The sequence below is a fragment of the Pan paniscus genome, chromosome 6, assembly GCF_029289425.2.
Source record: "Pan paniscus chromosome 6, NHGRI_mPanPan1-v2.0_pri, whole genome shotgun sequence".
Lineage (NCBI taxonomy): Eukaryota > Metazoa > Chordata > Mammalia > Primates > Hominidae > Pan > Pan paniscus.
In genome coordinates this window covers 102443463-102463478 of record NC_073255.2, presented here as the reverse complement: position 1 = coordinate 102463478, position 20016 = coordinate 102443463, and positions in this window count along the sequence as shown.

Here is a 20016-nt window from a genome sequence, read left to right as displayed (position 1 = left end):
TATGTCAAACTTTTAAGAGAATGTTTCATTTATTAATTTTTCTAAAGCTTTTTAGTAATTTTAGTTTTCCTAGATTTTACAAATTTGATTTAATTTTGAAGCAATCTATTCAATGCAATCAGTATAAATTTGGGAAAATCTGTTTGTAAAGATGGCACACTGAAACACATTTTGTTGCGACTCAAGATATTTAATTTTAAAATTTCCTGAAGAACAGTGAATAGAAGAATAACCAGAAGAAACAGTAAGAAGAAATTATTTAAGTATAGATATACATAATTTTTTAATCTTGATTCTCAGTCATTCTTGTTGCCAACCAAAAGTCTAGCCAGATCTTAATAATTTGAATGCATTGGTAAAGAAAAAATGAGACCAACCACACTTGAATGTGAGAAAAGTGATTGGCAGCTTTTAGGGGAACTAAACCTTCACTACAGGAAATGAATGTCATTCCATTTTGATTTTACAAACAAATAGCTTAATTGAAAAGATTCTTAGTGTGTTGGAGAAACTAAGCTCCATTATATATTTCTTATTCCATAGACAATTCCTAAACGAAGACTTGATCATGAAAACTCTAGCTAATAATCCTGAAATTAATCTGCATTCAAAATGTTTACAGGTTTTCAGAAATTGGTTAGAATGTTAATTTTTAAGTGCATGAATATGTGTGTGTGCACACATTTGTTATACATATGACATCATTTTTCTTCAACTAAAAGTAATTTGTATTCTTTACTTATTTTATATATATTATAAATATATTAACATATTACTGATATAAGATATATGTAGGAATGGGTATGTGTTCATAAATATTTGTCTATTCATATATTTTATTTATTTTTCATATATTTATTTTTATTTTACGTTTTATAAATATAAGGTCTTGCTATGTTGGCCAAGCTGATCTTGAACTCCTGGCCTCATGCAATTCTCCTGCCACATCCTCCCAAAGTACTGGCATTACAGGTGTGTGCCACTGCACCTGGCTATTCATGTATTTTACATAACTGTTTTTCTAAATATTTCTAGGTTTTTGGAAACCCTACTCTATTGTTTCTCACAATCTACTCTCAGAAACCTACTCTTAAGTGATGAATATTAAAATGAACAAATATTTTCCCACAGTTTTCTTTTCCAAAACGACTCCCAGAAATTTCCTAAGGAAATTATTATGCTTTCCATTTAAAACAGTGTGAAAACCAAAGAACCAGTTAATATTTGTTTAATAAACTTTAGTTAAAATTTAAATTTTAAACACATTATTTGACATGACACTAAAACTGTTTATAGATAAGCATTGTTATAGGCAAGTTTGCCAAATGAGTTGCATTTGACTTGTATCGGTTGTAACGCTGGCTGTTTGTTCTTCTGTCTCTGTGTGACAATTCCAAATTTCCTAGAGACCACATGGAGGGCTTTCTGGAATTGCCCTATACTTGACATCTTATCCCTAACACATCTCCTCATCAAAATGTATCTTACCAGTGCTTCCCAGTTTATTGATGCCAAGCTCTTTGCACTCCAAGTTTATTTTCTTATTAAACATTTTGGTTTCACATGTCTAGACAAACAGATTAAAATGACTTACCATAGAGTGGTATACATTCTAGAATCACTGTTTGGTCAAAAAGAAATACAAAGCATTTCCATTCTTTGTTTAGGGTATTTGAAAGACATGTCAAATACAACATAATTTACAGTCCCCTACTATTATTATATTTTTTTCCTACTCTGTGGGTTGTCTGTTTATTGATTATTTCTTTTGCTGTGCAGAAGCTTTTTAGTTTAATTAGGTCCCATTTATTATTTTTGTTTTTGTTGCATTTGCTTTGGGGGTCTTAGTCATGAATTACTTACCTAAGCCAATATCTAGAAGAGTTTTTCTGATATTATTGTCTAGACATTTTATGATTTCAGGTCTTAGATTTAAGTCTTTGATCTATCTTGCATTGATTTTTGTATAAGGTGAGAGATGAGCATCCAGTTTCATTCTTCTACATGCGGCTTGTCAGTTTTGCCAGCACCATTTATTGAATAGGGTATCCTTTCCCCAATTTATGTTTTTGTATGTTTTGTTGAAGATCAGTTGGCTTATTTACTGTTTTATCTGGTATTAAAAAAAGTCTATATGTGTCTTCATGGGTAAGGTGAGTTTCTTGTAGGCAGCGGATGGTTTGATCACGGCTGTATCCATTCTACCCATCTGTATCTTTTAAGTAGAACATTTAATCTGTTTATATTTAAAGTTAATATTGATATGTAAGGTTTTGTTCCTGTCATATTGTTGTTTTCAAGTTTTTAAAATAAATTCATTGTTTTATTCTTTTTGTCTGTCTTTTTGTCTTTGTGATTTCATGAGATTCTGTTGTGTTGTCAATTTGATTCCTTTCTCTTTTGCCTTTGTGTAATTGGTTTAATAAGAGCCGTGAGTTTTATATTACCATGTGTTTTTACGATGGTGAATGTCTACCTTTAATTTCCATGTTTAAGATCCTTTCCAGAACTTCCTGTAGGACTGGACTTGTGGTGATAGATTCCCTTATTATTAGCTTCTTTAGGAAAAAACTTTTTTTCTCCTTCATTTATTAAGCTTCTTTGGCCGGATATAAAACTTTTGGCGGACAGGTTTTTTGTTTGTTTGCTTGCTTGTTTGCTTGCTTGCTTGCTTGCTTGCTTGCTTTCAGCACTTTAAAAATGTCTCTTCTGACCTGTAATGTTTCTGCTGAAAAATCTGTTAGCCTGATGGTGTTTCCTTTATAGGTATTTAGATGCTTTTCTCTTGCTAATTTTAAAATTATTTCTTTCACTTTGACTTTAGGCATTGTGAACATAATATGCCTTAGTGAAGTTCTTTTTGCAACGTCTTTTCCCAGGGATTTCTGGGCCTCCTGTCTCTGAATGTCTGACTCTTTCGCTAGATGTAGGAAGTTTTCATTGATTATTCCCTTTAACATGTTTTCTAAACCTCTCAATCTCTCTTCCTCCTTGGGAATACCAATAATCTTAAGGTCAGTTGCTTTATGTAGTCCGAGACATCTTGAAGGCCTTGTTTATTCTTTTACACTCTTTTTTTTCTTCTTATTTTTGTCTGACTGTATTATTTCAAAATACCTGTTCAAGTTTTACATTTTTTTATCTTTTTTTTTGCGGGGGTAGGGGGAGGGGGTGTGTGTGTGTATGTGTTTGGTATAGTCAATTATTGAAGCATTTGAATGTGCCTTGTATTTCCTTCAGTGAATTTTTTAGCTCCAGAATTTCTGCTTGGTTATGATAGCCTGGTTCCCTGCCACTCCTTGTCCAGGTGGCAGCTACAGCTACATCAGCCTTAACTTGGCCAGGAGGCCGTGGAGTGCAATGCCGCTTTAAACTCTCAAAATGGCCTCAAACCAGAGAGGACAGGGTCACTTCAAGGCAAGTAGCATAGGCAAGAAACTCTGGGGAGTGCACTTCACTCACATCTCAATCTTAATATCAGTCCACAGTAGGGTGGTAGGGACCTTCCTGCAGTGCATGGGAGCACCTGGTTTCCCCCTCTCCCTCCGCAGTACAGTGGCAGCAGCCAATGTTTGTAGATCCCCTGTATCTATACCCTCAAAATGGCAGCCAGCTGAGGCTAAACTAGGCTCAGATGCCTGTAAGATTCTACTTTGGGTGCCTCTTCTGGAGTAAAGTCTCTCTGCAATCTTTAGGCAGCTCTGTATATCAGGCTGAAGTCCTCAGTGGATCAAAATTTTCTCTCATAGCCATGATTATAAAATCTGAGCCTAGAGGGTTTCTCTCTTACTGTTTTCCCATGGCAGGAGCCTCTCATGGCAGCCAGGCAACCTGCCTTGGATCCTCTACTTACTCCCTGGTGCTTCCTGTTTCTTCTCTAGTGAATCCAGGCATTTTCTCCTAAACTATCTGAAATGTGAATATATACTTACCATTCTGGTTCCTCTCTGTGGAAGAGGCACATACTAACTTCATCTAGTCAAGCATCTTTCATATTTTCAAGTTTATATTATTAAGCACAATACTAGCCCACTCTAAGCAGATTTTTAAAAATAGAAGAAGGATGTATTTGTACACAATAATCCAATAAATTTGAATAATACCAGATTCTCTTCAGAATGTCATTCACTATTCCAATGCCAATAACCTCTGTTCTGTCAAACTGGCGTACTTATTATGCCAGGACATGCTCACACTCTGAATTTGGCTTTCTTTATAATATTGACATCATCTAGAATACTCTCTCCATCTTTGTCTTCTAAAATCCTATTCATTAGTATAAAACTATCAGAAATAGAACTTACATTATAGAGCTTTTTTTGAACCTTAACCTACAGACATAAGCTTGTTCTTTCTCTTCCTAAATTTCAAAAGCACATTTCCCAAAATCATATTCACGATTTTATTTTTACTTTGTGTAGTGCTTGTTGAACTTTATTTCAGAATTACATGTATACAATCTTGAAAAGAAATAATTCCATTAACAATGTATGTCTCATTTGGCTTACTGTTTTTCCCTTTATTCTCTCTAAACAGATGAATGAAAGAAAGGATGTTTAGAATTAAACTGATGAGAGATAATCAAATAGTAGTTTCTACACCTTTAAAATTCGGTTGTACACAATGTTAACATACTTTAAATAAAAATAATGCCTAAAAACCCTTATTTATTCATTTTCTTATTGTAAAACTAAGTAGTTTCATAACTTTGGACATATTTCCACAGTTCTTATACTGCACATCATATATCTGGTAATATAATAATAAAAGCAATAATAGAATCTAGAAAATATTTTTCCAAGGTTGTATTTTAGCTGAAAACATCATTTCTCAGTATTGTGTTTGCAATCTCTAAGAAGCCATAGCTTGTAAAATGAGGAAGAAACAATATTTATTATATTACTTGGTAGGATCAAAGTATTATACTTTGCATTTACAGAGATTATTTCATTAATTTTGCACAACTTTGGAACGTAGATATCTTCATTTTTGTACTATCTGTGAAAAATAATGAATAACTTATTCAATATAACACAGCCTCTAAGAGCTCTATATGAAATTTGGATAAAAGTCTGTGATTTTTACTATATATTTGTCTTATCTAGAGGAACATCCTATTCATTTTGAAGATGAACACCTAAAAATAATGATGGATTTGGGTAGCAAAAATATCAGAAAATATTTCCATTTATTTACATGGTTGTTAGCTACTTTGTGAATATTTTCATATCAATGAAATAAATTGTTATTCCTTTCTTGTTTGATTCTATTGTGGTCAGAAAAGAAACTTTGTATGATTTTAGTTCTTTAAATTGTTGAGATTTGTCTTATGTCCCAGGCTATGGTCTATATCGTTATATATTCTGTGGATGCATGAAAAGAATGGGTATTCTGATGTTGATGGGTGAATTTCCCATTAAGGTCTATTTGATACTGTCGGATAATGACATTGTTGAATTCTTCTGTATCGTTGTTGATCTTCTTTTTTGTTGTTCTGTCAATTGTTGAGAGGAGGGTATTGACTTCTCCAGCTATCTTTGTGGATTTGTCTGTTTCTCCTCTCATTTCTATCAGTTTTTGCTTCACATAATTTTCAGCTTTGTTATATGTTATGTACACACAGGATTACTATGATTTCTTTATGGATTGTCACTTTTATAATTATGTAATATCTCTCTTAGTCTCTGGTAGAGTTCCTTATCCTTAAATCTATTTCATTTGGTATTAATATAGCCACTTTGATTTTTTAAAATTGTAGAATATAATGGTGTTTAATATAGTTACAGGGATGCATAATCATAACTGTAATCATAATTAGTTATCAATAAAATATTACATTAATATATTATAATATAGTGCTACTAATAATTGTTACATTATGTTTTACTGTTATACATAGTGTATGTTATAATATATTAGAATAATCATAATAATACAATTAATAATTTAAATGGCATCATGATCTTGAGGTCAGTGTTGCTCAAGTGGGGGTAGCTGACTTGCTGGCCTTCTTTGTTGCTTCATACACTGCTGCTGACACCAGAAAACTTCACATTTCCCAAACCCCCAGGGATATTGTAGATTCAACCATGGAGGCTAGTGTTTAATTCACAGGGGTAAGGGAATACATACTTTATTCCTGGGGCCTGCAAAACACCAGCCAAAGTGACTCAATTACTAAGTGTCAAACACTCAGCTAGTGTACTTGGGTCTTATTAAATTCTGCTTCATATCAACATGAGAAGGGACTAAATTTGGACCAGGGAGTTACCTGTCCTAAGGATAGGCTGCTAGAGCTCTCTGAAATACAAACCCAGATGGCTCCAAGAGGGACTTACTGAGAAATTTTGAAAAAAGAGATGACCACTGTATTAAGCCATTCTTGCATTGCTATAAAGAAATATCCAACGCTGGATAATTTATTAAGAAAATAGGTTAAATTGGCTAACAGTTCTGCAGGCTGCACAGGAAGCACGGCATCAGTATCTGCTCAGCTACTGCTGAGGCTTCAGGGAGCTTTCACTCATGGTGGAAGGCAAAGCAGGACCAGGAATGTCACATGGCGAGAGCAGGAGCAAGAGAGAGAGTGGGAGGTCCCACACACTTTTAAACAAGTAGATTTCACATGATCTCACTGAGTGAGAACTAACTTATCACCAAGAGGATGGTGTTAAACCATTCATGAGGGATGAACCCATGATCCATTCACCTCCCACCAGGTCCCACCTCCAACGCTGGGAATTACATTTCAACATGAGATTTGAAGGGGACAAGTATCCAGGCCATATCAGCCCCCAAAAGGCAAGTCACCAAGACTCCTGTCCTCTTCTGTAAACACCCAAAGGCCCACATTATAAATCACCGAAAGATGACAAAAACAGAATGATAGCTTCACACAGCTAGAAACCCAAAACAAGGGAAATAAGTGGGGAAGGGATTAGGAATAGAGTGGACAGTGTGAAAAGAAAAGCAGAGCCATATGTGATGGTTAATACTGAGCCTCAACTTGATTGAATTGAAGGATGAAAAGTATGGATCCTGGGTGTGTCTGTGAGGGTGTTGCCAAAGGAGATTAACATTTGAGTCAGTGGGCTGGGGAAGGCAGACCCACCCTTAATCTGGTGTGCACAATCTAATCAGCTGGCAGCAAATATAAACAGGCAGAAAAAAGTGAAAAGTTAAGACTGGCCTAGACTACCAGCCTACGTGTTTCTCCTGTGCTAGATGCTTCCTGCCCTCAAACATTAGACTCCAAGTTCTTCACTTTTGAGACTCAGAATGGCTCTCCGTGCTCCTCAAGCTTGAAGACAGCCTACTGTAGGACCTTGTGATCATGTAAGCTAATACTTAATAAACTCCCCTTTGTGTATATGTATCTATCCTTTTAGTTCAGTCCCTCTAGGGAACCCTGACTAATATACCATATCAAAGAGAAAATTCAGAGTACATTACAGGGTGGTTTCAATCCAACCATCTCTGGGCTCTGAGACCTAGTGCTTTTCTGTTATACAACTATCCTACTTATGGCTGTGTTGAAATAGTAGCCTAATTATCAGGGTTGCAAGGGAAAACACTCCTGTACCTTTTGCCACAACAAAAGGATTAGTTCAATCAAAACGTAAGCCAGGCCCAGGGTCTTTAAAACATACAACCCTTACTGTGGAGGAGATTCCTAACCCTGACAATACTAACTGGAAATTCTCTAGAGAAAAAAAAATTATATATATATATATAATATATACACATATTTTATATATAAATTATATATTATATATAATTTTATATATTTTATATTTATTATATATAAATATATGATAGTATATAATTTTATATAATATTTTATATTTATATATAATAGTATATAATATAATATATGTAATATATGAATTATATATAATTTATATACATGAAATATAATTTATATTATGTATAATATATGTGTTATGACTACTGCAAAGAGATGACCTCAAAATATATCCAGTTCAACAAATCAACAACAATAACACCAAAGAAAGAAGGAAACCTAAATACAAGGAGGAAAGGGATATGTGATGTGTGTGTGTGTGTGTGTGTGTGTGTGTGTGTGTGTTAGAGAGACAGAGCAATTTATTATCAAAGTGAAACAAAGTTCTACAATTTGGCCCATTTGGAAATACAAAGTTTAGAAAAAAAATTTATATAAGAAACATATTTAAAAGGCTGCTGATTGGCTTTTATTTTTCTGTAACATCAGTTCTTAATTAACTTAACTTACTATAATACACCAATTGGCAAAGATTTGTGGACTTAATTCTGGAGCTCAAATTACAGTTATATCTGGGGTCCCACTGAATATAAACATGTTAACTTCTAAAATCTTAGGAAAATAACTAAATAAATAATGGAGGAAATGTAGGTATACCTCACTTTAATTGTAGCCGTGCCTAAATTTCCCAAGATGGTAGTACCCAATGTCCTAAAATATCTCATAGTGGGCATAGAATCACTGATACAATGACTAATGAATTAAAATTGATTTAAATCTTTGGAATTTTTACAAATTGGCATGACAAAATATTACTTACGGATTCCAGTTAAAATAGTTAATATGACCTAATGTAAGTAAAATAGGAATTTAAAGAATCAAAACTTACTATATAAGTCTTAATTAGCTTTTCCATTTGACAGTTTTGCCTATTGTTTATTCTTTATTCATTTATTTATTTATTTATCAACTTTTATTTTAGATTCACAGGGTACACATGCAGGTTACTTAAATGGGTATATTGTATGATGCTGAGGTTTGGGGTAGAAAGTATCCTGTCACCCAGGTGCTAAGCATAGTACCCAAACGTTTTTCAACACTTACCTCCCTCCCTCCCTACCTCAACTCTTTAATAGTCCCTAGTTTCTATTGTTGTTGTCTTTATATCCCTGAGTACCCAGTGTTTACCCCCCGCTTTTAAGAGATAACATGCAGTATTTGGTTTTCTATTCCTGCATTAATTCACTTTGGACAGTGGCCTCCAGCTGCATCCACATTGCTGCAAAGGACATAATTTCATTCTTTATGGCTATATAACACCCCATGGTGTACATGTACCATATTTTCTTTACCCAGTCCACTGGTGATGGGCATCTAAGTTGATTCCATGCTTTTGCTATTGTGAATAGTGCTATAATGAATATGTGAATGCATACGTCTTTTGGTAGAATGATTTGTTTTCTTTGGGATATAAATCCAATAATGGGATTGCTGGGTAGAATGGTGGTTCTTTTTTAAGTTCTTTGAGAAATCATCAACTGCTTTTCACAATAGCCAAATTAATTTCTATTCCTACCAACAGTGTGGGAATAAAATGTTCCCTTTCACCTGTAGCCTCACCACTGTTTGTGTTTTTTGATGCTTTAATAATATCCATTCTGACTGAGTGAGATGGTATTTCATTGTGAATTTGATTTTCATTTATCTGATGAATGGTGATGTTGAGCATTTTTTCATGTCTGTTAGTTGCTTATATGTCTTCAGAAGTGTCCGTTCATATCTTTTGCCAACTTTTTAATGTTATTTGATTTTTCCTTATTCAGTTGCTTAAGTTCTTTATAGAGTCTGAATATTAGACCTTTGTCAGATATGTAGCTTGTGACTATTTTCTCCCTATTTGTAGGTTATATGTTTACTCTGTTGATCGTTTCTTTCACCATGCAGAAGCTCTTTAGTTTAATTAGTTTCTACTTGTCACTTTTTCTTTTCATTGCAATTGCTTTTAAAGACTTAATCATAAATTCTTTCTTAGGGCTGATGTCCAGAATGGTGTTTCCTGGGTTTTTGTCTAGGATTCTTATAGTTTGAATTTTACATTTAACTCTTTAATCCGTCTTGAGTTAATTTTGTATATAATGGAAAGTTCGGGTCCAGTTTCATTTTTTTAAAATATGGTTAGCCAGATTTCTCAGTACCATTTATTGAATAGGGAGTTGTTTCTGCATTGCTTATTTTTGTCAAATTTGTCAAAGGTCAGATGGCTTTGGGAATAATGTCTTGTTTTTGGATTCTCTATTCGGTTCCATTGGTCTATGTGTCTGTTTTTGTACCAGTACCATTCTGTTTTGATTGCTGTAGCCTTATAGTACACTTTGAAGTTAGATAGCGTGATGCCTCCAGCTTTATTCTTTTTGCTTAGAATTGTTTTGGATATTTAGGCTATGTTTATATTCCATAAAATTTTAGAAGAGTTTTTTTTCTATTCCTGTAAAAAATGACATTTGTAGTTTGCCAGGAATAGCATTGAGTCTGTAGATGCCTCTGGACAATATGGCCATTTTAATGATATTGATTCTTCCAGTCCATGAGCATGGAAAGTTTCTTCTATTTATTTGTGTCCTCTATGATATCTTTCAGTAGTGTTTTATAGTTTTCCTTATAAAGATCATTTGCCACCTTGGTTAGATGTATTCTTAGGTATTTACTTTTTGTATGTCTGTTGTAAATGGGATAGCATTCTTGATGTGAGTCTCAGCTTGAACATTATTGGCATATAAAAATGCTACTGATATTTGTACATTGATTTTGTACCCTGAAACTTTCCCAAAGTGCTTTATCTGTTCCAAGGGCCTTGAGGCAGTCTCTTTAGGGATTTTTAGTTATTGAATTATATCATCAGTGAAGAGAAATAATTTGACTTATTCTTTATCTATTTGGGTGCCTTTTACTTTTTTCTCATGCCTTACTTCTCTTGTTAAAACTTTCACTACTATGTTGAACTTTTTCCAGTTCTCAAGGGGAATGCTTGAGATTTTGCCTATTCAGTGTGATGTTAGCTTTGGGATTGTCATAAATGGCTCTTATTATTTTGAGGTGTGTTCCTTTGATGTCTAATTTGTTGAGGGTTTTTATTGTCAAGGTGCATTAGTCTGTTCTCACATAGCTATGAAGAAATATCTGAGACCGAATAATTTATGACAAAGACAAGTTTAATTGGTTCATGGTTTTGCAGGCTGTACAGGAAGCATGGCAGCATCTATTTGGCTTCAATCATGGCAGAAGGTGAAGGGGAAGCTGACACTTCACGTGGCCAAAGCAGGAGGAAGAGAGATAGAGCTGGGAGGTGCCACACACTTTTAAACAGCCAGATCTCATGAGAACTCTATCACAAGACTGCACTAGGGGGATGGTGCTAACCCATTAGAAACCACCCCCACGATCCAATCACCTCTCACCAGACCCCGTTTCCAATAGTGAAGAATACAATTTGACGTGAGCTTTGGGCAGGGACACAAATCCAAACCATATGAAAAGGATGTTGGATTTTACTGAAAGCTTTTTTTGCATCTATTAAGATGATCATATGGCTTTTGTTTTAATTGTTTGTATGGTCAATCACATTTATTGATTTGCATATGTTGAAACAACCTTGCATCCCAGGAATGAAGTGTGTTTGATCATGATGATTGAAATTTTTGATGTACTGTTGGATTCAGCTCGCTAGAACTTTGTGGAGGATTTTTGCATTTATGTCCATCAGGGTTATTGGCCTATAGTTTTCTTTCTTCCTTGTGTCTTTGCCAGGTTTTAGTATCAGGATGATGTTGACTTCACAGAATGAATTAGGAAGGAGTCCCTCCTCCTCGATTTTTTGGAATAGTTTCTGTAGAATTAGTACCATGTCTTCTTTGTATGTCTGGCAGAATTCAGCTGTGAATCCATCTGGCCCAGAACTTTTTTTTAGTTGGTAGGGTGTTTATACTTATTCAATTTTAGAATGTGAAATTGGTCTGTTCAGGGTTTCTATTTTTCCCTGATTTAACCTTGGGAAGTTCTATTTCCAGGAATTTATCCATTTTCTCTATATTTTCTAGTTTGTATGGGCAAAGGTGTTCGTAACAGACTTAGAGGACCTTTTTTTTTTTGTGTGGTCAGTGGTAATGTGCTCTTTGTCATTTCTGATTGTGCTTATTTCAATCTTTTCTCTTTTTCTGTTTGTAAATGAATATAGCAGTATATATCCTTTCAGATGATATACACTGATATACAAGATAAAATATATAAAAGATAAAATATCTTGATATACAAGATAAAAATCTTGTTTATCCTTTCAAAGTACCAACTTTTGGTTTTGTCGATTCTTTGTATGGATTTTTGGGTCTGATTTCATTCAGTTCTGTGTTAATTTCAGTTATTCCTTTTTTTTCTGGTAGCTTTTTTTTTTTTCTTTTCCTCTTTCTTGTTTTTCTAGTTCCTCTGGGAGTGGTGTTAGATTGTTAATCAGAGGTCTTCCTAACTTTTTGGGTAGATATAAAATGCTATAAACTTTTCTCTCAACATTGCTTTTGCTGCAACCCAGATATTTTAGTATCTTGTGTCTCCATTTTCATTTATTTCAAATAACTTTTTGATTTCTGCCTTATTATTCTTGTTTACTCAAAAGTCATTCAAAAGCGAGTTGATCAATGCCATGTAATTCTGTGATTTGGGGAGATCTTCTGGCTATTTCTATATTTGTTCATCTGTGGCCCAAGGGTGTGGTTGGCATAATTTTATTTTTTTGAATGTATTGAGACTTGTTTTATAGTCAAGGATATGGTTGAATCAATCATGGAGCATGTTCCATTTTCAGAGAAGAAAAATACCTATTATGTCATTGGTCATTGCAGTTTTTGATAGATATCTATTAGGTCTAATTGGTCAAGTGTCGAGTTTAAGTCCAGAATTGCTTTTTCAGTTTTCGGCCTAGATTATCAGTCTAAGGCTGACATTGGAGTTTCAAAGTTCCTCACTATTATTGTTTGTCTGTCAAAGTATTTTCATAGATCTAGCAGTACTTGTTTTCTTTTTTCTTAATAGTTCTTTTTTTTAATTATACTTTAAGTTCTGGGATACATGTGCAGAACCTGCAGGTTTGTTACATACATATACACGTGCCATGGTGGTTTGGTGTACCCATCAACCCGTCATCTACATTAGGTTTTTCTCCTAATGCTATCCTTCCCCTAGCCCCCCCACCCCCGATACGCCCCAGTGTGTGATGTTCCCCTCCCTGTGTCCATGTGTTCTCCTTGTTCAACTCCCACTTATGAGTGAGAACATGTGGTAATTGATTTTCTGTTCCTGTGTTAGTTTCCTGAGAATGATAGTTTCCAGCTTCACCCATGTTCCTGCAAAGGACATGAACTAATTCTTTATTATGGCTGCATGGTATTCTGTGGTGTATATGTGCCATATTTTCTTTATCCAGTCTATCATTGATGGGCATTTGGGTTGGTTCCAAGTCTTTGCTATTGTGAATAGTGCTGCAATAAACATACGTGTGCATGTGTTTTTATCACAGAATGATTTATAATCCTTTGGGTATATACCCAGTAATGGGATTGCTGGGTCAAATGGTATTTCTGATTCTAGATCCTTGAGGAATCACCACACTGTCTTCCATAATGGTTGAATTAATTTACACTCCCGCCAACAGTGTAAAAGCATTCTTATTTCTCCACACCCTCTCCAGCATCTGTTGTTTCCTGACTTTTTAATAATAGCTATTCTAACTGGAGTGAGATGGTATCTCATTGTGGTTGTGATATGCATTTATTTTAATGACCAGTGATGATGAGCTTTTTTTTCATATGTTTACTGGCCACATAAATGTCTTCTTTTGAAAAGTGTCTGTTCATATCTTTGCCCACTTTTTGATGGAGTTGTTTGTTTTTCTTTTGTAAATTTGTTTAAGTTTCTTGTAGATTTTGGATATTAGCCCTTTTTCGATGGATAGATTGCAAAAATTGTCTCTCATTTTGTAGGTTGCCTGTTCACTCTGATGATAGTTTCTTTTGCTGTGCAGAAACACTTTAGTTTAATTAGATCTATTTTTTAATTTTGGCTCTGCCCCAAATCAACAGGATGTACATTCTTCTCAGCACCACATAGCCACTTATTCTAAACTTGACCACATAATTGGAAGTAAAACACTCCTTAGCAAATGCAAAAGAATGGAAATCATAACAAACAGTCTCTCAGACCACAGTGCAATCAAATTAGAACTCAGGGTTAAGAAACTCACTGAAAACCATACAATTACATGGAAACTGAACAGCCTGCTCCTGAGTGTCTACTGGGTAAATAACGAAATTCAGGCAGAAATAAATAAGTTCTTTGAAACCAATGAAAACAAAGACACAATGTACCAGAATCACCGGAACACAGCTAAAGCACTGTTTAGAGGGAAATTTATAGCACTAAATGCCCACAGGAGAAAGCGGGAAAGATCTAAAATCGACACCCTAACATCTCAATTAAAAGAACTAGAGAAGCAAGAGCAAAGACACCCAAAAGCTATCACAAGACAAGAAATAACTAAAATCAGAGCAGAACTAAAGGAGGTAGAGAAACGAGAAGCCCTTCAAAAAAATCAGTGAACCCAGGAACTGGTTTTTTTGAAAAGATTAACAAAATAATTAGTACTTTTTAAAAGAATCTGGGTGCTCCAATTTTGGATGCATATATATTTAGTTGAATTTAACACTCCATCATTATTTAATGCCATTCTTTGTTCTTTTTTACTTTTGATTTAAAGTTTTCTTTTATCTAAGTATAGTCACCCCTACTTTTTGTTTATTTGTTTGTTTCCCATTTTCGTGGTAAACCTTTCTTCAATCCTTTACTTAGTGCCTATGACTTTCATTATGTGTGAGATGGGTCACTTGAAGACAGCAGATTGATGGGTCTTTTAAACATTTTTTTAATTTAACTTGCCACTCTATGCCCTTTAAGTGGGGCGTTTAGACCACTTTTATTCAAAGTTAATATTGTTATGAGAGGATTTGATTCCGTCATGTAGTTGTTAGCTGTTCACTTTGTAATTTCCATTGTGTGGTTGCTTTATAGGGTCTGTGGGCTATGTGCTTAAGTTTGTTTTTGTGGTAATGGGTATCATTATTTCATTTGCATGTTTAAAACTTCCTTAAGGATCTTGCATAAGGCTGATCCAATGGTAATACATTATCTTAGTAATTTGGAATTTATTTCTTCTTTGCTTACGAATCTCATTTTTGTTATATGAAATTACTGGTTGCAATTTCTTTGCTTCAAGAATGCTGAAAATAGGCCCACGATCTCTCCTGGCTTGTAATGTTTCTTGTGAGAAGTCTACTGTTAGCCTGACAGGATTCCCTTTGTATATGATCCTAACTTTTTATCTAGCTGCCTTTAAGATTTTTTCTTTATTGTTGACCTTGGACAGTCTGGTGACTATATGCCTTTGTGATGTTTGTTTGTATAGTATCTTGCAGGTATTCTCTGGATTTCTAGTCTCGGATTTATAGTATCTGGATGTTTACCACCCTAACAAGATAGAGAAATTTTATTAAATTATTCCCTCAAATATTTTTAAATTTTCTTTTTCTTCTTCTCTCTCAAGAATGTCAATAATTTGTAGGTTTGATTGCTCTACATAATCTCATATTTGTTGAAGACTTTGTTCACTTTTTAAAATTATTTGTACTTTATTTTTATATGGCTGAGTTAGTTCAAAAATCAGTCTTCAAGGTCTCAAATTATTTCTTCTGCATGGTCCAGTCTATTAACAAAGCTTTCAATTGTATTTTGAAGTTCCTTAAGTAAGCTTGCAATTTTAGAAGTTCTGAATAATTTCTTTTTAAGATGTTTATCTGTTCCTTCATTTAATGGATTGCTTTAGAAGTTTCTTTGTGTTGACCATGAAAAAATGCTTATCATCACTGGCCGTCAGAGAAATGCAAATCAAAACCACAATGAGATACCATCTCACACCAGTTAGAATGGCGAGCATTAAAAAGTCAGGAAACAATAGGTGCTGGAAAGGATGTGGAGAAATAGGAACACTTTTACACTGTTGGTGGGACTGTAAACGAGTTCAGCCATTGTGGAAGACAGTGTGGCGATTCCTCAGGGATCTAGATCTAGAAATACCATTTCACCCAGCCATCCCATTACTGGGTATATATCCAAAGGAGTATAAATCATGCTGCTATAAAGACACATGCACATGTATGTTTATTGTGGCACTATTCACAATAGCAAAGACTCAGAACCAACCCAAATGTCCGTCAATGTTAGACTGGATTAAGAAAATGTGGCACATATGCACCATGGAATACTATGCAGCCATAAAAACGGATGAGTTCATGTCCTTTGTAGGGACATGGATGAAGCTGGAAACCATCATTCTCAGCAAACTACTGCAAGGCCAAAAAACCAAACACTGCATGTTCTCACTCATAGGTGGGAACTGAACAATGAGAACACATGGACACAGGAAGGGGAACATCACACACCGGGGCCTGTCATGGGGTAGGGGTAGGGGAAGGGGGAGGGATAGCATTAGGAGATATACCTAATGTAAGTGACGAGTTAATGGGTGCAGGACACCAACATGGCACATGTATACATATGTAACAAACCTGCACATTGTGCACATGTACCCTAGAACTTAAAGTATAATAATAATAACAAAAGAAGTTTCTTTGTGTTGACTTTCAACTTTGTTTTGTATCTCCTTGAACTTCCTTGCAAATCATGCTTTGAATTATTTCTCTGTCATTTCTGAATTTCTGTTTTGCTTAGGAACCATTGCTGGAGAGCTACTAATGACCCTTTTGTGGTATCACACCATTCAGATTTTTCATGGTGCCAGAAGTTTTGCACTGGTTCCTCGTCAGCTGGAAATGCTGACACACTTCTAATTTATTAAATTGCTTTTTGTGCAGGTAGATTTTTTTTCCTTTTTCTCACTTTTCCTGTAATATTTTTTTTCTTTCCCACTCCCTAGAGGGTGCAACTCTAGAGAATGCTAAGTAGGGTCTTTTGGTTTTGCTTCTATAGCACTATGCAATTCTTTTAGCAGATATTATATTGGGCTGGGAAGTTCAATGCATGAGCCAATAAAAAGCATGTACAGGTAATAGCTGGCTGCAGCTTATATGGTTGAGTGTACACTTGATCCCTGCTTACTGGAATAAGCTCTCTGTTGTCTCAGAGAATGGGCTTATTCATATAATGCACAGTGGTCTGAGCCGTCTGCTCAGCTCTGAGGGTGTGGGGGCCATGATGGGTAGAGCCAGATCTGGCAGGTCCTCCTAAAGGTCTCCCATGGCAGGCACAAATACCTGTACAGAAGGAAAAGCCAGTGGGTGGCCACCAAGCACCCGGAAGTATGTCTATGCATGGAGCTGGGAAACCTCCTTGGGCTCAAGTTCTCTGCAAGAGGATGAGGATATATTAAATTTCTAATCCTGGAGAGTAGGCATTCCAGATGCCTGGAGATCTCCCTGGGCATGGAGCAGAGAGGGACCTACTGCACCAAGATGTCTACACAGGACTGGTGGGGCAACTCAGGCTGTTGAACCAGGCCAGGAGGTTTTCTGAATGCCTGGAGATCTGCCTGGGTGTGGAGCAGATAGGGCCTTGCTGTACCACAATCAATGTTCAGGAGGAGTGGAGTGGCTTAGACTGCTGAACCAGATGAGTGGGTGCTCTGAATGTCTGGAGATCTGCCGGGGTATTAAGCAGAGAATGCCTTTCTGCATGAGGATTTCTGCATGAGAAAGTTGGGACAGGTCAGCTTGCTGAACCAGGTGAGTGGGTACTCTAAATGCTTGAAGACCTGCCTGGGTGTGGAGTGAAGAGGGTTCCCCTGAAGCAAGATCTCTGCACAGGAGTGGAGGTGACTTAGGTTGGTGAACAAGGCAGACAGGTGTTCTGAATGCATGGAGATCTGCCTGGGCATGTAGCAGAGAGCCCGCTCCCCCACCATGCCACACCACGCCCTGCACCAGGATCTCTTCACAGGAAGGGTAGGACAGCTTAGGCTGCTGATCCAGGTGAGCTTATGCTCTGACTATCTGGAGATCTGCCTGGGTGTGGAGTGTAGAGGGTCTCACTGCATCACGATTTATGTCCAGGAAGCGTGGGGTTCAGTTTTGCCTATTCTTAAACCTAGAAAAAATGAATAGTACATTGCAATGTCTTACTGCAATCTTAATGCTCAGGTCCCATCCATTAAGGCCCCCCTAGCCAAAATTCAGTATTACTGAAATTAATAACTTTGTCAAATTAGCAGCTGGTAAATATTTTTCTATTGTACATTTGATGAATATGTTCTGTTTGGTCCTTATTTCAACAGTCTCTCAGCTGTAGTCTGCCTTCACCTTTGAAGGTATTACAGTATCCCCTAGCCTATGCATGGGATATCTCAACAGATTTGTCTTTGCATGCCATCTTTGCAAGTAAGATCTTAGTTGCATCCAACTTTCTCCAGGAACACAGGTATGACACTTTCTCTTGAGTAGATTTGTTTGACACACATTTATTGGAAATATGAGTACATCTTTTTGTCTAAATTAAAATCAACAGACATTCCTGTTAGTATCCTCAAAGGCTTCCTCACTGTGGAAGCTTTAATAGTGTTCTCTCATGCCTCATGGTGTCTCTGAACCAGCTATGATGGACATAAATTGCCCATGGGCTTCCAATGCAAGAAACTTTTCTTCTCAGACATCCACCATTACAGTGGCAATTTCTGGCCACATACTGGAATCTGTTGGAAATTGAAGCTCTTGAAGGCCCTAAGCCTGTAGCCCTGCATACCATCCTGCCCATTATGACCTGGATCATGGAAGTAACATCCCACAAGTTCAGCATGGCTAGTGAGTAGTCCTTGGTACAGGATGTACCTGAACCTGAGCCCTCTAGCATATTCCTCTTGCAGGAGAGAATGGCCTTGTCTGTCTTCAGTTCCTTGCCAGATGTCATGTTGCTGGATGCCTAGCTCCTTGGCTACCTATAAATTAAGTGAGATTAACTGAGTGAATAGCTGTGGGATTGCATAGACTGAACATATGGCATTACAACCATTGTAAGTGGTGAAGCTCAGTAGAATGTTGCTGCTTTCCATAGTTAACCAAGAATTCCTTAATAATGGGCAGGACAATTGGCCAAACTTTAGAAAGTCATTTTAGCACTGAATGCCCTAGCCAACAAATGACCGCATCTGCAAATTTTTACAAATTCTTGGGCCATTTCCTGAGCTGTTCTCTTCAGGATAAAGAGTTCTGAGATATTTCGCCTCACAGAAATCCAAACTATAAATCAAGTCCTCGTGTATCTTCACATATACTAAGACAACAACATAAAGCCTCACCAGGATGTTTTTTATTCCCTTCAAAGTTCCAGACATTACTAATGCATACATCTCACATCTCAGAATACCCAATAATGGCTCTTAGAAAAGGCATTCAATGGAACTTTCATCTTCACTATAGGCCTCAGACCGAGGGTTTAATTGAGAGGCCTAATGGGCTCCTCAGAGAACTTATATTTAAGTTGTGAAATGACAAATAGACTTATAAATGGGTCCATATCATGCCCCAGACTTTCATCTATCTTAATTGAAGGCCCATTGGCCTACTTTACACCTTATACAACTTTTAAAATCCTACCTTTTGCCCATTCCTATATATAATGAGTGATATGTTTCACCTCCGTATATATGAAGACTCTTTATGAGTTCCCTCAATAATGTCTGCTCTTTCATTTATAAATTTTCAGTTTTAACTCTGGCTCATAAGGCCTGGAAGCCATATGGACAACACATACTCTCCTGAGACCCATTAGCTATAGATTGTCTCACAGACCAGACACCTGCCTATGTAGTATAGGACCCAATTGAACTTGAATTGCCACCACACTAAATACTTTCCTCAATATTTGGGTTATAAGGGGTGGATAATTAATCTGGGTTCTCCTTCTCATCCCTCCATAAAATTAAAATTAGTGCTCCAGGGCCAATCCTACAGACAGTGTAGACTACACAGAAGGAAAACAAAAAACTCAACTTAGTAAATTAAAATTATCGTCAGAGATAATAATGGAATTAACACCATATTTCATAATGAGAAAACCAGACCAACCCTCCTCGCTAATAACATACGACAGAGGAAAAGCGACATCAAGCAGCAAAACTCTGTCAAATCTAACTGCACACCATTCCGTAGGCTATTAGTCTGGTCACT